Source organism: Epargyreus clarus, unplaced genomic scaffold (assembly GCF_041222505.1).
Source record: "Epargyreus clarus isolate Ecla_fem2 unplaced genomic scaffold, WU_Ecla_fem_2.2 ptg000010l, whole genome shotgun sequence".
Taxonomy (NCBI): domain Eukaryota; kingdom Metazoa; phylum Arthropoda; class Insecta; order Lepidoptera; family Hesperiidae; genus Epargyreus; species Epargyreus clarus.
The window spans coordinates 654136-673060 of record NW_027332218.1 but is presented as its reverse complement, the minus strand read 5'-3'; the positions used below and the strand labels follow the sequence as shown (position 1 = coordinate 673060).

The following is an 18925-nucleotide window of genomic DNA, read 5'->3' as shown; positions in this document are numbered from 1 at the left end:
TACCTAGTAAAGTAGTAGCTAATTGGTTAGAGTCAATGTAAATAACAGGCGTTAATAACATTTTAAAACTGACCAATAGATAACTCAAAATTGAAGCCAGTGGGTTTAAAAAATACACAGCAGTTGTAACATAGTAGTTTAAAGTTTTTTAACAATTCATTCCTCTTATAGGGGCTAGATATCAATTAAATAAAGGATACCATGATCAAATAAAAATATTATGGCAAAGGTACTCAATAGGTCCATTACACTAGAACAGGGTCATAGTATTATTCAGTTAGTTCGGCACCCCGCCGCGCTAACAGAGCGTCGAATGGTCCAGTGCGTCGATAAATCACGTCGCTGGACCGGTTGCGCAATCGGCACGTGTTGTGGTTGAGAACCGCTGGCTATTCCACGAAAAGTATAATTGAAACTTCGTTAAACTAGCATAGCTGCAGTCCAGTGCATTTGCATGCAAAGTAAGTATTAGAATGGGAACTGTAAGTTTCATTATAATAATTAGTTTTGATGTTAATTTACAACATTTTGACTGTTAGATTCACTTTATTTATACATTGTCGATCGTGGAGTTTATAGTGATGTTAAAAGATAATAGTTGTGGTGGTGGCGCCGGCACACTCGAATCATGAATAGTTTTTTAACCATTTTTTAATACGTGTTTTTAATAAAGCCGTTTGCACAGTAGCAAGTAAAATATAATACTAGAAACACTGCTAGTAATAGCAATTACTTACTAGCAACACTGGGCGTGATTGTTAGTTACGAACGATAAATCACGTCGAGCCGTTGTGTCGGTTGCGCAATGGACACGTGTTGCGATTATGTGTCGTATTTCGCAATTGAATGCCGCGACAGACGACAATCGGTAGTTAACACTGTGTTTTAGACTCAAGATGTGACGGAATTAAAATAAATAACTGGAGAAATATTATAAATATGAAGAGTCGAGTGCTTATAAATAAAACCTATGTCATTTCTACAATTTAGAGGAAACCAACGACACCTCATATTTATGTATAAAATATGTCAGGTCGTTTGGGCTGCAGCGCATGACAAAGAATGAGTCGTACACCTTTGAACACATGACCCTCCGCAGACGAGCAAATAAGAGGATAAGAGAACTGCATTAATATGATTGTATTAATATTGTAACAAATAATTAAACTACATTAAAATTAAATATAAAATATTGTACGCACTCTTTAATGATTTTAGATGACTCATCTTTTATTAGATGCATGGCTATTTTTAACCGACTTCAAAAATGGAGGAGGTTTCTCAATTCCACCGTATATGTTTTTTTAGTTAATTACAACTGTTATTTTTTTGTGGAAAATGGACATTATTTTGAATTAATTAACATGCGTAATTATTTACTTAAGACAATCTATTGGCTTTTAAATGCACTGCTAGATATATCAAGGTCCTATAGTTTGATCTCCCCTAAAAGAAAGGGGTACCTCCCCGCTATTATCATGGAGTTCTTCCATGATAAGAAAGACTGATTTTAGGCCTATTTTAGGCCACCAATCAGAGAACCAAAAATTAAGCCTACCGTTAATATTCAAATATTGAAATGTATTGCTTGTATTTTTAGAAAAACACGAAATCAAGAACTTCTATGAAACAGGCTAAAATATATCACGAGACTTTCTCTTAACTAAATATTCTCCCCAAGATATATTGCGGCAAGGAATGTAATTGTATGCAAAGTCCAAGGTCGCGGTGGTTCAATCCGCCTAGTGTGGGCGGGTCGTTATCAGATCGGGTCAATAAACTGCGCTATGAGCTGATTACGGTAATGCTACAGATAATGTAAGGATAATGCTGCTCGAGCGATCAGTTTAGTGATGGGGTGTCTTGGTGTATATTGATAATTTGATAATTTTTTAAGTGAAAATGTCATTTATTTTTACGAAATATAACTTATTCTGTAGCTGGTATTCTAGCGGTTTCTTATAGGTTTTTTTGGGTTTAGTTGTACCTAATTTCAAAGTACACTATTAATTGTACTGTAAAAACATAGGTGTAACATTAAAGTACCCTGTAATATAATCTAACGTAAACATAAAGTAGAGTCAATTAATGCAATTGATGCAATCCTATGACTTATATTCATATGGAACCTATTTATTTATTTATTTACTTAAATACAACGGTTTCCCATTTATACCATAATAATATTAATTAAAATAATCATAAAAATTAAATAAAATAACCTAGAATAAACTTAAAAGTAAAAATAAAATATATACTAATCTTCAATTTTAAAATAAAATACATAAAATTTATTTACTCATTCAGACATTCCTATAAAGAGTCCATTATTAAATAAGGAATTTAATTTCCTTTACAACTTCACAGTATACAGTTTTATTAAACCACTGAAAAGCAATACTATAAATGCATTTAGCAAGTCCAACATAAGATCCACACAGTCTCGATACCTACTTAGCTTGTATTTAACTAAGCCGTACCCTTAAGGCAAACAACGGAACAGATAAGGGCTATCGGGAACCGATTACTGTCTACATTATACAAGCTGATTTACCTACTAACTGGACAAACAGACAGTGCTTTATATAGTTAGATTTAGAGAAAGTTGTCACAAACATTGTTACCGAAATAATTATTTATGGTCATCGAGTGATGTGAGTTTTAATATGAATAATAATTTATAACACGATGATTATGCCTTTTCAGTCAGTCGAGGTCCAGGTTCAATACCGGATCGGACAAACATTAAAATGATGACATTCAGTAGTGGTGACTTATTGGTTTTAAAAAATAAATCTATACAAAATCTAAGTTGGTTTTGATTCATAATATAAATATTTTGGTATTTCGCTTCTTGATTTGATTCAAATGACATATAAAAGAGGTGATAAAGTACCCATTCGTAATTCTTCAGTGTTATCAAAAAAAAAAATCAAACAGTGTGTTTCACTTGGTGATCCTGGCTGTGTTATATTATACCACACCATTCCACTACCACCACCTCACCATACACATATTATATCATCATCAACCCATTACTGTCCCACTGCTGGGCACGGGTCTCCTCTCAGAATAAGAAGGACTAGGCCATAGTCCACCGCGCTGGCCAAGTGCGTATTGGTAGACTTCACATACCTTTTAAGTTTTTTTTTTTTTTTATATAAATCTCTCAGGTATGCAGGTTTCCTCACGATGTTTTCCTTCACCGTTTAAGCAAGTGATAATTAATTTTTAATACGCACATAAATTTGAAAATCAGAGGTGCGTGCCTGGGATTTGAACCTCGGACCCCTCGATCGGGACTCCGCGTTTCTTAACCACTAGGCTATCATTGCTTTTTCACACATATTATATGAATTCATCTAATTCTGAGAGGTTGTCCAGCAGTGGGACAGTTAAAATAAAGCGCTCTATAAATGCTTTTGAACTTCGTCTACAGTTTATTTTCTATAATAGGCAGATATTGCCTAGACTAAGATGCTATGGCCACACAACCATAGGAACAGCACTCATCTCCATACAAATTTAGACATCCCCAGCGCCGTAAATAGGCAACAGTTATGCGAAGACAGGCGCAAAAACTAGTTTAGTGCTACTTAGTGTATTGTAACGGATTCTGTGCGGATGAGAACTAGTAATGGAGCAAGTTCAGAGTCTTGCATGCAGCCGTAGGGAAATAGGGATTATTGCTTTAAAACTTCATACATGAATCTATGATTTTATGGTTATGGAATAATAATATAATAATAATAATTGAATTATATAATTTAATGAAACTATAATTAATTTAAATTAAAAATATCACATCTTAACCTGTATTCTCAATGTTGATGTTATTTAATTTGTAATAATGTAGTGAGTTATGTCATCAGGAATGTATAGTTTTTTGAATATTAATAATTTTTTACATTTTTTCCCTAGTAGCATTTTATAATATAACTATAAAATATTGTTTAGTATGTAGTTGCTCAAGCTGTTCGCACCTGTAATTGAGGTGGCACTTAAAAAATCTCTCAATATTTTATCGAAATAATTTGTATGCATCAGTGTTCACCTTGTTGGTGAGACTTTTTAATAAATAAATAAATAAATGGTTCGGTTAAACCATTTATGATTCGGTAGGCACCGCCCTAATACCTACATCAGTGCTGCTGTGTTTCGGTTTCAAGTTTGTGGTAAGGGAGACATACCTTTATACATATGTAAGGCGTTAATCTTAAGTAGAAATAGTTATGGTGGTGATATCCTTACAAGCAAATATAATAGTTCTACCATCTATAAATGGTATTCGAATCCTGCACCTCAAGCGTGGCAGCTCACTAGTAGACTATTACAGCTTAGATATCTTGTTTTATAATATAAGAGTAGTAGACGAGCATGCAGTCCACCTTATAGTAAGTGGCTACTGCCGCCACGCCACAATATTAGATTCCTATCATACGTCGGCCACAGATCCGCTGCCAGTCCTGAGGACTAAACCAGAAAGCCTCTGGAAAGTATGTCCCTTACCACACGATTAGAGGTATAATTCGAAAACCTTCAAAGAACCAGCCCTGTTAATCCGATCCTATCGTCATGTACCTTCCCACACACACCCACTCGCGTGGCTCTGCAATTAGTGAGTCATGTCGTCCAGTATTCGATTCCTTAACAATTCAGTTTATATCGGGATTTAATTGAAACACTCGGTACTAAGGCTCGGTGCTAAAATCAAAGATTTTGAGGTTTTCACTATTGTTCAGAAAATCATGGGGTTTTGTTGGGTGGTTTTTGGCATTATCGGTGCTGGCTATATGAATGCTTTTAGAAGAGAGATGTTAAGGTGATAACCAAGAGTGAATTCGTAAATGCCCAATTTTAAGAAAATTATGAAGAATTTGGATGTGCTGATCTTTAAGTTGAAAATCTTATAAAATTTTCTAAGGTTTGTTTTCATTATTGTAACCTTCGCTCTCACAACAAATAAAAAAATGTACCGTAGCCTAACATTTTTTTCTTTATCTATGTATTTGGGTTTAAGAGAATTTTCACAACACTATTGGCCACCAATTATTATTTTTTAATTTTTACTACCTGACATTTCAATTATTCGTCATTAGTATTTATTATTAACGCACGAGCGTAGGACCACAATTTTCTTTGGCAAAAAATGTATTATCAAAACGTACGAATTATAGAGTAAGATCAAATAGAAAAACGTCTAAGCTAGGGGACATGGGGAGTTCGATCAACACATAGGCTAAAAAAAGTAAGTTTCCTAAACAAATCCATAAAGAAAATTCCGGCTTCATTCCCTGAACCGGTGTCGATCGCCAATATCCGGTTTTATATCAGCAGCCTTGTTTGTTCTTTATGGCCTCCCTAGGGTAGGGTTGCCATTATTCTTATTAAATCAGGATCAAGATAAGCTTGACTTGCAAAATAATTGTGAGAGCTAAAAGTTAAAGAATTATGCAAACAATTATACTTCATTCAATTATTACTATATACTATTTTTTACTATGAGTAACAATAACTTGTCTAAAATACGAGTATGTTAATATTGTTGCAAAGATTCCATTTAACTGTAAAAAACCTTTTCAAAAAAGTGCTTAAAAATAAGGGTTTCATTGCATTACTTAGGACAGCAGTAAATTAATAAATTCAAAAAATAACCCGTTGCCCATATCTTGAATTCCTGTAATTGTCTTCTACGAAATTTATTTAAAAGAAGTTTCGAAAAGGTTGCAATGGTGCTGTTTGTGACACAACAATTAGAACCCTGAAAGTAGGACAAACCCGGGATACCTTAGAAAGGTGGTAGCCCTACCCGGGTAGAAGGCAGTATATTAAAAAAGAAATAACAATATTGCCAGGACAAATGTGACGACGTACAAATTCGTTTCACACATGAAAAAACTGAATTATTGTTGCGATGCGAAAATAAATTGGGTTTTCGTCTATTTATAAATAAATTTATATTACTAGGTAGTTGTTCCCAATTTACTCAAAAGTTTTTTATAATATGGGAGTAGCAGACGAGCATGCAGCCTACCTAAGTCTAAGTGGCTACTGCCGCCCGTGGACATTTGTAATCAACTCCAGATAGGATTAGATATTCCTACCTGAGGTTTGCCACAGATGCGCCGCTACCCCTGAGGACTAAGCTGGAACGCCTCGGAAAAGTATGTCTCCCTTACCACACCCTTCAAACCAGAACACAGCAGAGCTTAACACTGCTGTTATAAGGTAGAAACAGGTATGGCGGTGGTGCCGCCGGAGTGTAACCACAAAGAGTTCTACCACCTTTAAATTATGTTAAAATAATTATATAAGACGTGTTTTCCTAATTATGACTAATACCATACACCCATTAACCTACTAAACTTTTAACATTCCATAATTATACTTTATCTAAGTAGATACCTAATTACTTATTTATTTTTAACACACGCTTTGTTCAAACGAAAGATATGCACGTAGGAATCTTTTATGCAATTATCGGTAAATAATTAATCACTAACTACCATAAATAATACATACAATTATCTCCCTTGCGGGGTTATAAATAAGACATTATTTCCTTTATAAGTTTCTTGCACATCCTTTGTTTAAAATGGATCCTTTAATGGGCTCTAGGTGTATAATTGAAAAGGGCATCTTGCCCTTAGTAATAAGGTGTGTTTTAGTAACCTTACTTCCTTTGTCAACCATATGGCATATGAGTCAGTTATTTACATGAAGGATTGTTTACGAAAATGACTTGCCGCTTGTAAGGATTTATTTCCCTCAAAATCATTGCACAGCGACATCTGTTGGGCAACTTGACACTGATTGATTTTTGGATGGTTGCCGTATTGTGAGACGCAGTTGAATCATAAAATGTCGCGTTCATACGATTGGAGACACAAAGGATAAAATTATTGTTTTGTAGTTAGTAGGTACAAGGGCACGTAGTAGTGCATCAGCCAAGTTGGGAAAACGGTCGCAACCATAGCTTTTAGGAGTAACTTAACTCCCATTGTCAATTTTTGATCTTTGGTAGGAAAAATGGATAGATTGAATATTCATTAATATCGCGCGTAAGACGCAAATGAAGATATTTTATAACATTACTTTTTATGTTGGAAGTGATGAGGAAATTAGGCACATTTTTACTCGAAATAAATCTACTTACATACATATTTTTGAAAATATGTCCGGTATTCTTTTCAAAACAGATTTCTCAAATTACGGATTTAGAATAAAATATTTCAAAAATAGATTTTACGGGCTTTGGTAACTACGAGCTACATTAATGGCTGTTACTCCTATTTCGAAACGGACATAAACTTCACTTTTATTTACATACGAATCACACGGAGCGCTAGTGTAACATAAAATCATTTGGTTACGTTTCGTAACAATCGTTACAATTCGACGTGCCGATACGTTATGACATTTGAAAAATGTCAAAATGTAAAGGTTAAAAATGTTTCGAGTCGACACATCGTGTTGCCATGTACCTACAACTTGATAAGGTTAAGCAAACTTTAACAAAGAATAGAAAATAAGGTTCAAATTATATTTTACGTTTGAAGCTAGAATCCTCTGTGGTTCGACTCCGGAGGTTTCGTCAGCCACATCTATTGCTGCCTAATAACAACAGTTTTAAGCGCTGCTGTGTTATGATTAAAATGGTGTGGTAAGGAAGATATACTTTCCCGAGACATTTAGCTTTGTCCTCATGGGTAGCAAAGCATCTGTGGTCGTTCTCAGGTAGGAATCTAATCTTGTGAGGGGTTGATTTATACAGATTATATAAAAACGGTAGAGCTAAAATGCTTGAAGTTAACCTAACTGGTGTTTACATAATATGTTCGGAAAGAATAAACGACAATATAATTCAGTTGATGAGGCAAGAGCTCATAGTTGCTCATATTTGTAAAAAAACGGAAATAATTTTGTATATCTTTTACCTGAGGTCTTACATGCGTAGCTGAGGTCATGCTAACATTAACAACACTAATATAGGGTAGATATAAGTGGTGGTAGTACTAGCAGAGTAAAGGAGATGTCTTCTATCACTTTTACTGTCAGTAAACTAAGTAAGCTCTACACCACGGAATTTGCTGCTTAAAAGTAGAACGTGCAAGATGTGAAATGAACTTCCTCCTGAGGTATTTCCAGAGCGCTATGATATGGGGCTCTTCAAAAAAGGTACAAAAAGAGCTCTCCTTCAAAGCCGGCGATGCATTGGCGACTCCTCTGGTGTTGCAATGTTCATAGGCGACGTTGACTACTTTCCATCAGGTAGCATGTCTGCTTTAGGCTCAAATAAAAATAAAAAAAACTTGCTGAAAGAAACTTAAATTAAAGTGCTTTACTATATTGCAATACTCGTAATCGATAGGATCCCTAAACGGAACGCACTAACAGTAAAACCCAGACCAGTACCTAATGGGAGCTGCATAATAACTGATATTATCATGATCTAGGTGGTCGGACGCAGCCGCGGGCGCGAGTTAGTCATATCTCTGATAAAATATTACGGTTAGGGCTTAGGGCCGGTTTGCTAGCACCTTATAGTAGGAATTGTATTATATACAAGCTATTTATGCGACTTTGTGTGGATTTAAAATATAAAGTCGATTTTACAACGCCATCTATCAAGCTCACGTTTTGAAGGTGGTAGAACCCTTTGTGGTTCAACTCCGGCGGCACCACCGCCACGCCTGTTTCTGCCTAATAACATCAGTGTTAGACCTCAGGTAGGAATATCTAATCCTATCTGGGATTGATTACAGATGTCCATGGGCAGTAGCCACTTATCATCAGGTGGACTGCATGCTCGTCTGCTACTTCTATATTATATATAAAAAAAAGCTCACGGGGCATATCGGTAAACTGAAATTCTGCTCCGCACCATACATATGTATAGATATCTCACTGCCTTGTAATTAAAGGAAGCCATTAAATGACTTAAACGGCTGACAATTCTGTCAGCCGTTTAATGCATTTCATGGTGTAATTTACGCGGAATAATGACGACATGCGCAGTTAAGACACGAAATCGAAAAAAAAGTGAGAAGAAATATCGTTTCATTCGTAATCAATCAAAAAACTACATTTTTTAAATATTTTCAAACACGAAAATAGATGACAGTGGCAATTACCAAAAAGTTACATTTTCTTGTTAGGAGCGAGTAATCTTTACTAATCTATCTTGTGCACATACACCATGCAATGTTAAAATAATGATTTCTGACTATAAATCCTAATCACTTTGGATATGGTCGATCCATTTAAGTAATGCTCATTATATGCGGACTATGAATATATTGTAAGCCATTGAAATCGATTTAGCACGTTTGTTTTGGTGCGACTTCAAACACACAGATAAACAAAAAGACAAAAATTCCGACAACTATAGAATTTGCTATTATTGAGTAAATAAATAACTACATAACAGACAGAACTATTTTTTCTAACATTACATCACATCATCTAATATTACATTACCGGTGTCAGTTTTTTTAGTTTGCACTGTGCATTTGATAGATGGCGTTGTAGGCACAGCTCGTAAAACATAAAATAATAATTATTATTCAGTCATTCTAATTTTCTAACACCTTAAAAATATCTAAGACCTTCGAAAGATTCATAATTTCAGAAATTATATTACAATTAACTGGTTTACGTATTAATATTATAACGGTGTAGTGTCAAGATCTTACTCGGAAACTGGATCGAAACATCAGATCGCATTCGGTCCGCTACACAACTAGTTTTAAAAGCCTGTTTCGGCACACATATGCAAATCCTTTAACACTAACTGTCGCATTGTGGATGGGTAAGAGACATGCGATCAAACTTGTTAGAAGGTGGTAAAATTCTCTGTGACTCCGGCGGCACCACCGCCGGAACTATTTCAGTCTAATAACTAGAGTGGTAAGGGAAACATACTTTTTTGAGGCATTTGAGCTTAATCTTCAGGGGTAGCGGCGCATGTGTGGCCAGGTACATTTTAACAATTTAATTAATATGCCTTTAAACAATTACTTAAAGAAAACTGTATGCAGCAAATGTAGAAAATAATTATGTCGAATATAGAACTAAAATCTTTCGTATAAACAGCCATTATAAATCTTATGGCCATCATATACCTACTCTAAGTCAACTTTATTAAAAATGAAACATGGTAATTTGATCATTTGGTCTTTCGTCAAAAGATTTTGGATCTCGTGGTAAGTACAACTAAACTAATTGCTATATCGCCATCCCAAAACTATTTTGCAATGAATTTATTTCAGTTTTTTTTTACATTTATTCGCTTATCGCTCGTACCGTACAAGTACCTAATAACAAAATTATTTTGTTTGCAGGATGAAGCAGCTTTCGAAAAATAGTTTTTCAAAGAGTTAATTTTGTCATTTTTTATTGGGATATCGTGTTTGTACTTACAGCCTCGGTGCAAAATTATTAGTTTTGTGTATTTACCTGTAACAAGAAAGAATAGGTACATCAGTATATTATGTCATTATATATTAAATATAGTTTTATTATAGGCAAGAAAAATAAATACAGCAAAATAAAATAACATGTCGTTATACTTATTTCATAAAAAACATGAACAACAAAAGAAAATAAACTAAATTCAAGTTTATTTAGTTAATTTAAAAATATTATGGTGAAGAATTTTACTGACTGCATTTGCCTTTGATCGATTTTGAAAAAAGAGGAGGTACTACGTCCGGCTTTAAGTACGCATTTTTTAATTTTTCGCGGTAAAAAATAAATTATGTGACCTTCAGAAGAATTTAACTATCATTTCGTTTTATTTCCGTTACAATACTGTCAACCTTTAATTTACGTACAGAATACAAAAATACACAAATTCTTAACATTTTTTATTGTAAATTAAAAATAAAAATCACACTAACATACACATTGAAATTAACACAAATTCCAAAACGCCAAATGGCCCTTTAAAAGCGCAGACTAAAAATAATTCGTGAGAAAAAAATGGCTGCCGAAGAGACAAAATTTATTGGAACCCATTAGTCAACTTTTCACTTAAGCTTATTAACGCGGACGGACCGACGGCTGTCTGCAGTTATATATAGTTAATATCCAACAGTACTCAGCTTATGAACTAAAATTATGAGCTTCTCACGTCATTAATAACTTTTTTATGTAACAGATTTCGATATATACGACAGATTATTTATATTTTTTTATTGAAGTGGCAAACGTGAGTGAACCGTACTCTGATTGTAACTAGCTATACATTTTACTCCATATAATTTGGAGACCTATCTTAGAACGTCCACGTGCATCCATCCTTAAAGATTGCATTTTTTATAATATAGTGCCAAACGAGCAAGCAGTTCCCAAGATGATAAGTGGCTACTGCCGCCTATGTACATCTATAATCAACTTCAGATAAGATTAGAACCCTACCTGAGGTCAGCTACAGAGGCGGTGTTACTCCTGAGGACCAAGTTAGAATGCCCCGGATAAACGTGTCTCCCATACCACCACCAGCGGACCACAGTAACACTTAACGTTGTTATTAGGCAGAAATAGGTGTGACAGTGGTGTCGGAGGATTTAAATTATGAAAGATTTTACGACCTTCAAAACCACGCCCTTTCTCTTACCATACCCTTAAAACCGGAACACATCAGCACATAGAACTATTGCCATTAGGCAGAAACAGGTGTGTCAGTCAATGCCTATTAAGTTGAACTTTGAAAAGTACTTTAGAATTCTGAGATTCAAACCCACTGGGGGTTTGAATCTCAATAATGCGTCAAAACTAATCACTAAACCATCTTCTTTTAGTATATGTCAATATTATTTAGATACTAACTGTTAAATCCTGTTAATGTTTATTCACGAGAAGCATCCGATTAGTTTTTTGTCAAGTGTCAAGAATTATTGACGTTAGTAGCTAACGGTCTCATATATGTAGTTTGTTTAGTTAAATTTGCATAATAATTATTTTTTGCTCTGTGGTCATTCAAACAGACTAAAAAAGTGGCGGTATTAATACATGTAAAATGTGAATGACCACGCCATAAAAGGTTAAGTTTATTTGCATCTTACTGGCCACGGAGTAAAAAGAACTGTATGGGCCATAAGTGAAAAAACATTTTTACGAAAAATATTTATTTTGATTAAAAATAAACAAAAGATGAACTATTTTTACATTATATTTGAGTCTTCAAAAATGTTTTTTTTATTATTATTTTTTTAATAATATAGTAGCAGACGAGCATGCAGTCGACCTGATGATAAGTGGCTACTGCCGCCCATGGACATCTGTAATCGTTTCGTACCGGAGGTCGGTCACAGATGCGCCGCTACCCCTGAGGACTAAGCTGGAACGCCTCGGAAAAGTATGCCTCCCTACCACACCGTTCAATCCAGAACACAGTAGCGCTTAACACTGATGTTATAAGGCAGAAATAGGTGAGGCGGTGGTGCCGCCGGAGTCGAACCACAAAACGCTCTACCACTTTCAATGTATCCTAAGTAATATAACGCCTTTAAAAGAAAACGTGTAACCTAGAACACTATTTCACCTTTTTCATTTAATGAAGATACGAGTATAAGAATATTATTAACTTTGTTATAAATAATTTCCACACAAAAACATTTTGAAGCTATCACGTCTTTATTAGTAGTATATCAATGCTATCATCGTATAGTATTTGTTTTTTCTCGATATAACAGTAAAGTGCGATTTGGTACGGTGATCTGTCAATGTCAAACGCGAATGTCAAAATTTAATTTTTAATTCTGTTTTCGTGAGAACATCATCGTCATATTCTGACGTTATATATTTTGCTAATAAGTGATAATATTTTTGATGTTATATGTTAATTATTTTTTAAGAATTTAAATAAAAGAGATTTACCACAGACCTGTTACTGTAGGTCAGCTACATATGACCTCTGAGGACTAATTAGGTAAGATTAACGTTATCAGGACGGCATGTTCCTTTGATACATCTTGTATATAAAAATGTGTACACTTAAATACCGCCTCTATTTATTAGTTCGATAGATAAAGTAATTAGACCTCTAATAGACACATTCTTTTGTCATACAGATAAGTTTGCACATTCGTTAAGGTATATCTACTGAAGATAGTTTGTTAATTTTCTCAGAGGTCAGCTGCGTTAGCTTTGTCTACGTGCATTGCTTTAACGTTTTTCTGTCTGTTTTTATCGTCATTAGTTTCGTCAACGTACTAATACATTACTTATATTTTAAACAGCCTACAGTAAACATGGCGCGTCCATCTGTCATGTCGGCGTCGAATTTGAATGTTTAATGAGGCTACTGAAAGTAATCTGGATGCGAAACACGTTGGCTGCCAATGACTCACTATAGCTGACGGCGGTTCGCCGTGGCAAGGGAATTTGGTTTTGTCTTTCGCGATTTGAGGATTGTAAGATTTAATTTCTAATTGGATATTTATTTGAAGGTTACCGAAGACTCATGTGGCGGAGCGGTCACCATACCGCTCTGACGCGCAAAGGGTTCCGGGTTCAATCCCCGGCCAGACAAATATCTGAATGATGGATGTAGATTTCTGTTCTGGGTCTGGGTGTTTGTGTGTATGTAATTGTGTGTCCAAGGCATGCAGGAGACAGGGAATCCTAGTGTGGGGCTGTGAGTGTAGAAAGCGTATTTGTGGCTCATCTGTGGAGGCACGATCTCCACAATTTCTGGCTTATAATAGCAGTGAGACATACTCCAAGACGTTAAAACTTAATTCTCAAGAGTAAGTTTGCAACGCAACTTTAGTTCTGCATCTCCGTAACTGTAACCGACCTCAGTATAGTTGTAATCCTATCTAGTGTTGATTATAAGCTTTCAATTGTCCATGTACATTGACATCAGGTACATATGGCATCAGGTGGACTGAAATGTTATTACTGCTATTATATTACAAAAAAGTAATATGAAATTACGCCAGTTCAAGCCAAAACGCAGTCTTAAATAATAAATAAAAAAACGGTTTTAAAAAGCTAAGTACGCTTTATAATATTAAAATCTCGAAAATTGACAAATTGTATCCTGCCCAGCATCGATCATCGTAAACAGCGGATAAGGACATCAGCTGGGAGACAACCTGTCATTACTTATTGGCGTGGAGAAACTTAAGATTGGTTGCCACTCATCGGTTTTAACGCTGCTACGGGCCACGGCGAGAGAAGTGCATTAAAGATTAAAAGGCAATTGGTTTATTTTACTTTTGTAAAGTCTTACGTTAAGTTGATGGATATCGATGATATATTAATACCACAACCAATACATTGATACTATATAATATTTGAATATAGCTTCCGTTAGTAATAACTACAAGAAAGATTCTCGTGTCACAATCTTAGTTACCGTACTCCTCCGAAACGGCTTTACCGATTTTTGCCAAATTGTATATGCATATTCAGTAGGTCTGAGAATCGGCTACTATCTATTTTTCATACCCCTAAGTGATAAGGGTTGTTCACACTTAACATTTTTTTATTAATATGGCAACACAACGTTTGCCGGGTCAGCTACTAATGTATATTAGTATAAAATATAGCAAAGCCAGGAAAGTATAGTTATTGGAGTTTAAAATTTTGCAAAAATGTAAAAAATGCCAGTTTATTTAGCATAAAAACTATTTTTCAAGCACGCGCGCTTTTATAATAGTGCAGTACAGCTGACTATGTTCGCGGCTGCCCCGATTTTGACGAGATTCTCACATAAGAATAGAGTATTGCCCAGAGCTGCATAGTTTTACCTAAAAAAAAAAAAAACAATTTTCTGCTTATATGCAAATATACAATAATTAAAATGAAACCAATAAGAGTCTTAAGAACCTGTAAAACAAACTAGATTTGTTTTGTCCTATTTTCCCTTTAAATACTGCCCCATCCCAAGTGTTTTTACGCATCTTCGGCCTTTTGTCTAAACATCCGCCATATCCAATTACCTATCGCGTTCCCACGAATGTTTATGGACACCATGGGATATGGGATATACTTAAAATAAGAATAAGGGGGTCCTGTTCTTAAAATAAATTTTATGACGAATGTTCACTGTTAGTTCTGTTTTAAATCTATTTTCAAATTTTGGGAAAGGATCGTGCAATACATAGCATAAAGTACTAAAAGTAAATCTTTTGAAAATTCAATTAAAAACTTTTTTATAATATAGGAGTAGTAGATGAGCAATATGAGCATACAGTCCATCTGATGGTAAATGGTTAGCCGTCCATGGACATCTGTAATCAACCTCAGATATAATTAGATATTCCTACCGGAGGTCGGCCGCAGATGCACCGCTACCTCTGAGGACTAAGCTGGAACGCCTCGGAAAAGTCTATCTCCCTTACCACACCCTTCAAACCGGAACACAGCAGCGCCTAACACTGCTGTTATTAGGTAGAAATAGGTGTGGCGGTGGTGCTGCCGGAGTCGAACCACAAATGGTTCTACCACCTTCTAAAGTGTGTCAAATTTTAAAATTTTAGCTTCACTCCGCTCCATCTTACTCTACAATTTAAGTAAAATTAGCTAATGTTTCCACGAAATCTTAATAATCAGAGCCAGAAATAGCGGTCCGAGAGCAAACGTTTACTCTACCAGTTCACAAGTAGAGTTCACAAACAAACGGATGGTTTGATTTGTTAATATCGGTAGTTGATGTTAGCGATTCTGATTACTTTGATGTCTAGTTGCAAAAAAACACATTTGTGTTAGAAGTTATAATAAAGAAGTATCTATAAGCCTTCAATCCATAAAATGAATACTGGAAATGACTTTTAGTATATCTTTTTGTCATAAGCCGGTTACCATGACGACCCGCGTGGCGGAACTGTCACTATACCGGTCTGACGCGCAGAGGGTCCCGGGTTCGATCCCCGGCCAGACAGAAATCTAAATGATGAATTTAGGTTTTTGTTTCTGGGTCTAGGTGTTTGTGTATGTGTCTAGTCTTTGTTTGTGTCCATGGCACCCATGATACAGGGGAGTGAGTGTTGAAAGCGTTATTATTTATTTATTTATTTATTGCTATCCCACTGCATTTGTTCTTTATAATTTTTTTATAATAAAGGAGTAGCAGACAAGCATGCAGTTCACCTGATGGTAAATGACTACCGCCGCCCATGGACATGTGTCTCCCTTACCACACCCTTCAAAACGGAACACAGCAGTGTTTAATACTGCTGTTATTAGGCGGAAATAGGTGTGGCGGTGGTGCCGCCGGAATCGAACCAAACATAGTAACTGTTGGGCAAGTGCTTCCTCTTAGAACGTGGGGAAGCTTATTGTGGCCCATTACAGGGTACGAAGTTTATAACTCAGATTTGGACAACCCTGTCGATTGTTTTCAAACCACCCTTGATGATATTTCTTATGTAACGCTTTCTACAAAAAGAGCTCTTCCAAGCACGGCAGCGCACATGAAAACCACTAGCGGTCACCCATCCAACATCCGACCACGCGAGCGTTGCTTAATTTTGCAAATACATAATTTAAGTTAAGGAATATTCTTATTATGTGCTTTTTACGTTTCTAGGCGATAATAGCAAAAAAAAAAAACTTTACTCTTTCCGGAAATAAAAAAATACTGTTAACAATTTATTACTGGCCATTAATCTAGCTTTTAACGGCAAAGGCACAGGTTTTAACCATCCGATCCATTTGGTAAATCATGCCGGCTTCCGCACTGCTCACTGCTCATATTTTATCTGTGATATTAAACATATTCTATAGGCACCTAATGGTATGTTAAGCTTTTTATTTTACATTTAATGGACGTAATGTATGCATATTTTGTATTTCTGTAGGTAAACCTTTGCCCTATATTTTGATTAGTAGTATGAGCATTTTTTTGTCCTTTTACTATGTTTATTATAACACCGCTGGACTTTATCAAAACCGGTCAAGTAAAATTCAAAAGCTTTAAAATACTTTTTATGTATAATCGGTTTAATTTAAAGGTAGTATTGCCAATAGCTACGAAGTAGTAGTTACTGTACCAGTCCTATATGCAGAAAGTTTCAGGTTCGATCCCGGGACAGGTAAACGATGACGTCTGTGGTCCTGGGTATTTGTATAATTATCTTTATATGTTTATAGCACCCATGATACAAGAAAAACAAGTATGAGTCGTCTAATAGTTTCATATTAATGATTTACCTGTATTCTGCAATATTGTAAATGTAAAAAGCGACATACCATTTCCTCTTCCTCCAGAGCTCTAATGAGCTCGTAATACAGCATCTCAGCCTCCTCGGAGATCTGTACTTTCTCCATCTCGCAGTTTTTGTACGTAATGTCACAAGCTAAATCCGTTGCGAGATGCATCTTGATTTCACTCACTAACACTTTGCAAAATAATAAAAAATCCACTGAGGTTAATAAATAAAAGATCTCTGACCGGTACACAAACTCATCACATTGACACTGAATATCCGCTTGTTACACAATCTCATCACATTTAGCAAAGCAACGTTCTTTGTCTCTTACACAAACTCATCGTTGTTGATAAAACGTCGTTAATTCCGTCCAATAAGCTCTCATCGCATTTTCAATACTAACTCATGTTAGGTATGTATTCCGAATAATATAAGTTCAAATAGTTCTCGAAATTACTGTGGTCGATAGATGAATTATCTCTGAACAATACACAAGTCATCACTATTAATATGTTGGGATTCCTGTTCGATACACAAACACATTGCTATACGAGGGTGGTATGTTAATCGTACGAAATTAAAATATATATGTATACGAAATCACGAAGCTTACTATAACATTAAAATTATATTGATTCATAAACTTCTCAGGTTAATCAACAAGTAGTCGTTTTTTCCAGTACACAAACTCATTGTCCTGCGAGTTGAATCTAATTATAAATACCCCAACTCATCGCAATTTAATTCAACTCATTCTATGTGAACGAATACAATGTTTATACTACTTTAGTGCACCAGTCTCCTTGGTCCAATATATAGTTTTCACTTTTAGTACCTTTGGCACGATTCGTTGCATTTATGCAACGGTTACTTAAGTATATGACGCTTATTTTCAAGTAAACATAAACATTATTATGTAATACCCATTCAGATATCCTTTTTAGTACATTTTGTGAAGAAACAACCAAACTCGGTTTTATATCAATGTCATCTGATTCCGATAACGACTTTCTTACAAGTTTTACAAATTTCGGTGCTATAAATATTGCAGTTGGATTTTTAATGTTATCAGAAAGGACAGTTATTGTCGTAATCAACTTCGGAAAGAACAAGACTTGTTCAAGGTCTACTAGATGATAAGGAGTTGATGTTTATCTCCCCCTAACCTTTTTCTTTTTTAACAGACTTCGAAAAGGAGGAGGTTCTGTATTCGATTGCATGTATTTTTGGATAAGCGTTGTGTTTTGTTTTGAAAGATATGAAAATAGAGAGACGCTTAGGAAATTCATTAGACATTTGCAACACCAGAGGAATCGCCAATGCATCGTGGATTTTGAAGAAAAGCTATTTTTGCAACCTTCTTGAAGAGCATGTCATGTTGTTCCCTTAAAAACTAAGTTCGAACGTCCTGCAAGTCAAATTTCATTAAATACATTTTTATCTCAGTTATTGTTTAAAATAACTAATCTATTAATAACTTTATAACTTAAACCTGTCTGATCGTAAACTGCGTGACGATCATATAAGTCAATTCGTCATACCGTCGGTCGCACTTCCATGACAAGACACGAGTGACGAGATGACAAGCTATTTCGGAATGTGTGAACATCCGTTTGTTCAGATTAGGCTAATTCGGGAAGCATTTGGATGTTTGCTGGTTGTAAAATATTAATTAATACTTTATTTAACGTTACAGTTAGGCTCAAGATAGTAAAAAGATTTGCTGATTTTCAATCTTTATTTGGTAAATGTAAAAGATA

General features: G+C 35.2%; 1 protein-coding gene across 1 annotated transcript in view; it reads right to left on the bottom strand.

The window, feature by feature from the left end:
• LOC140745602 (dystrophin, isoforms A/C/F/G/H) overlaps positions 1–18925 on the bottom strand; it is a 630858-nt gene that overhangs the window by 28969 nt on the left and 582964 nt on the right. The gene's annotated exons all lie outside the window — the stretch shown is intronic.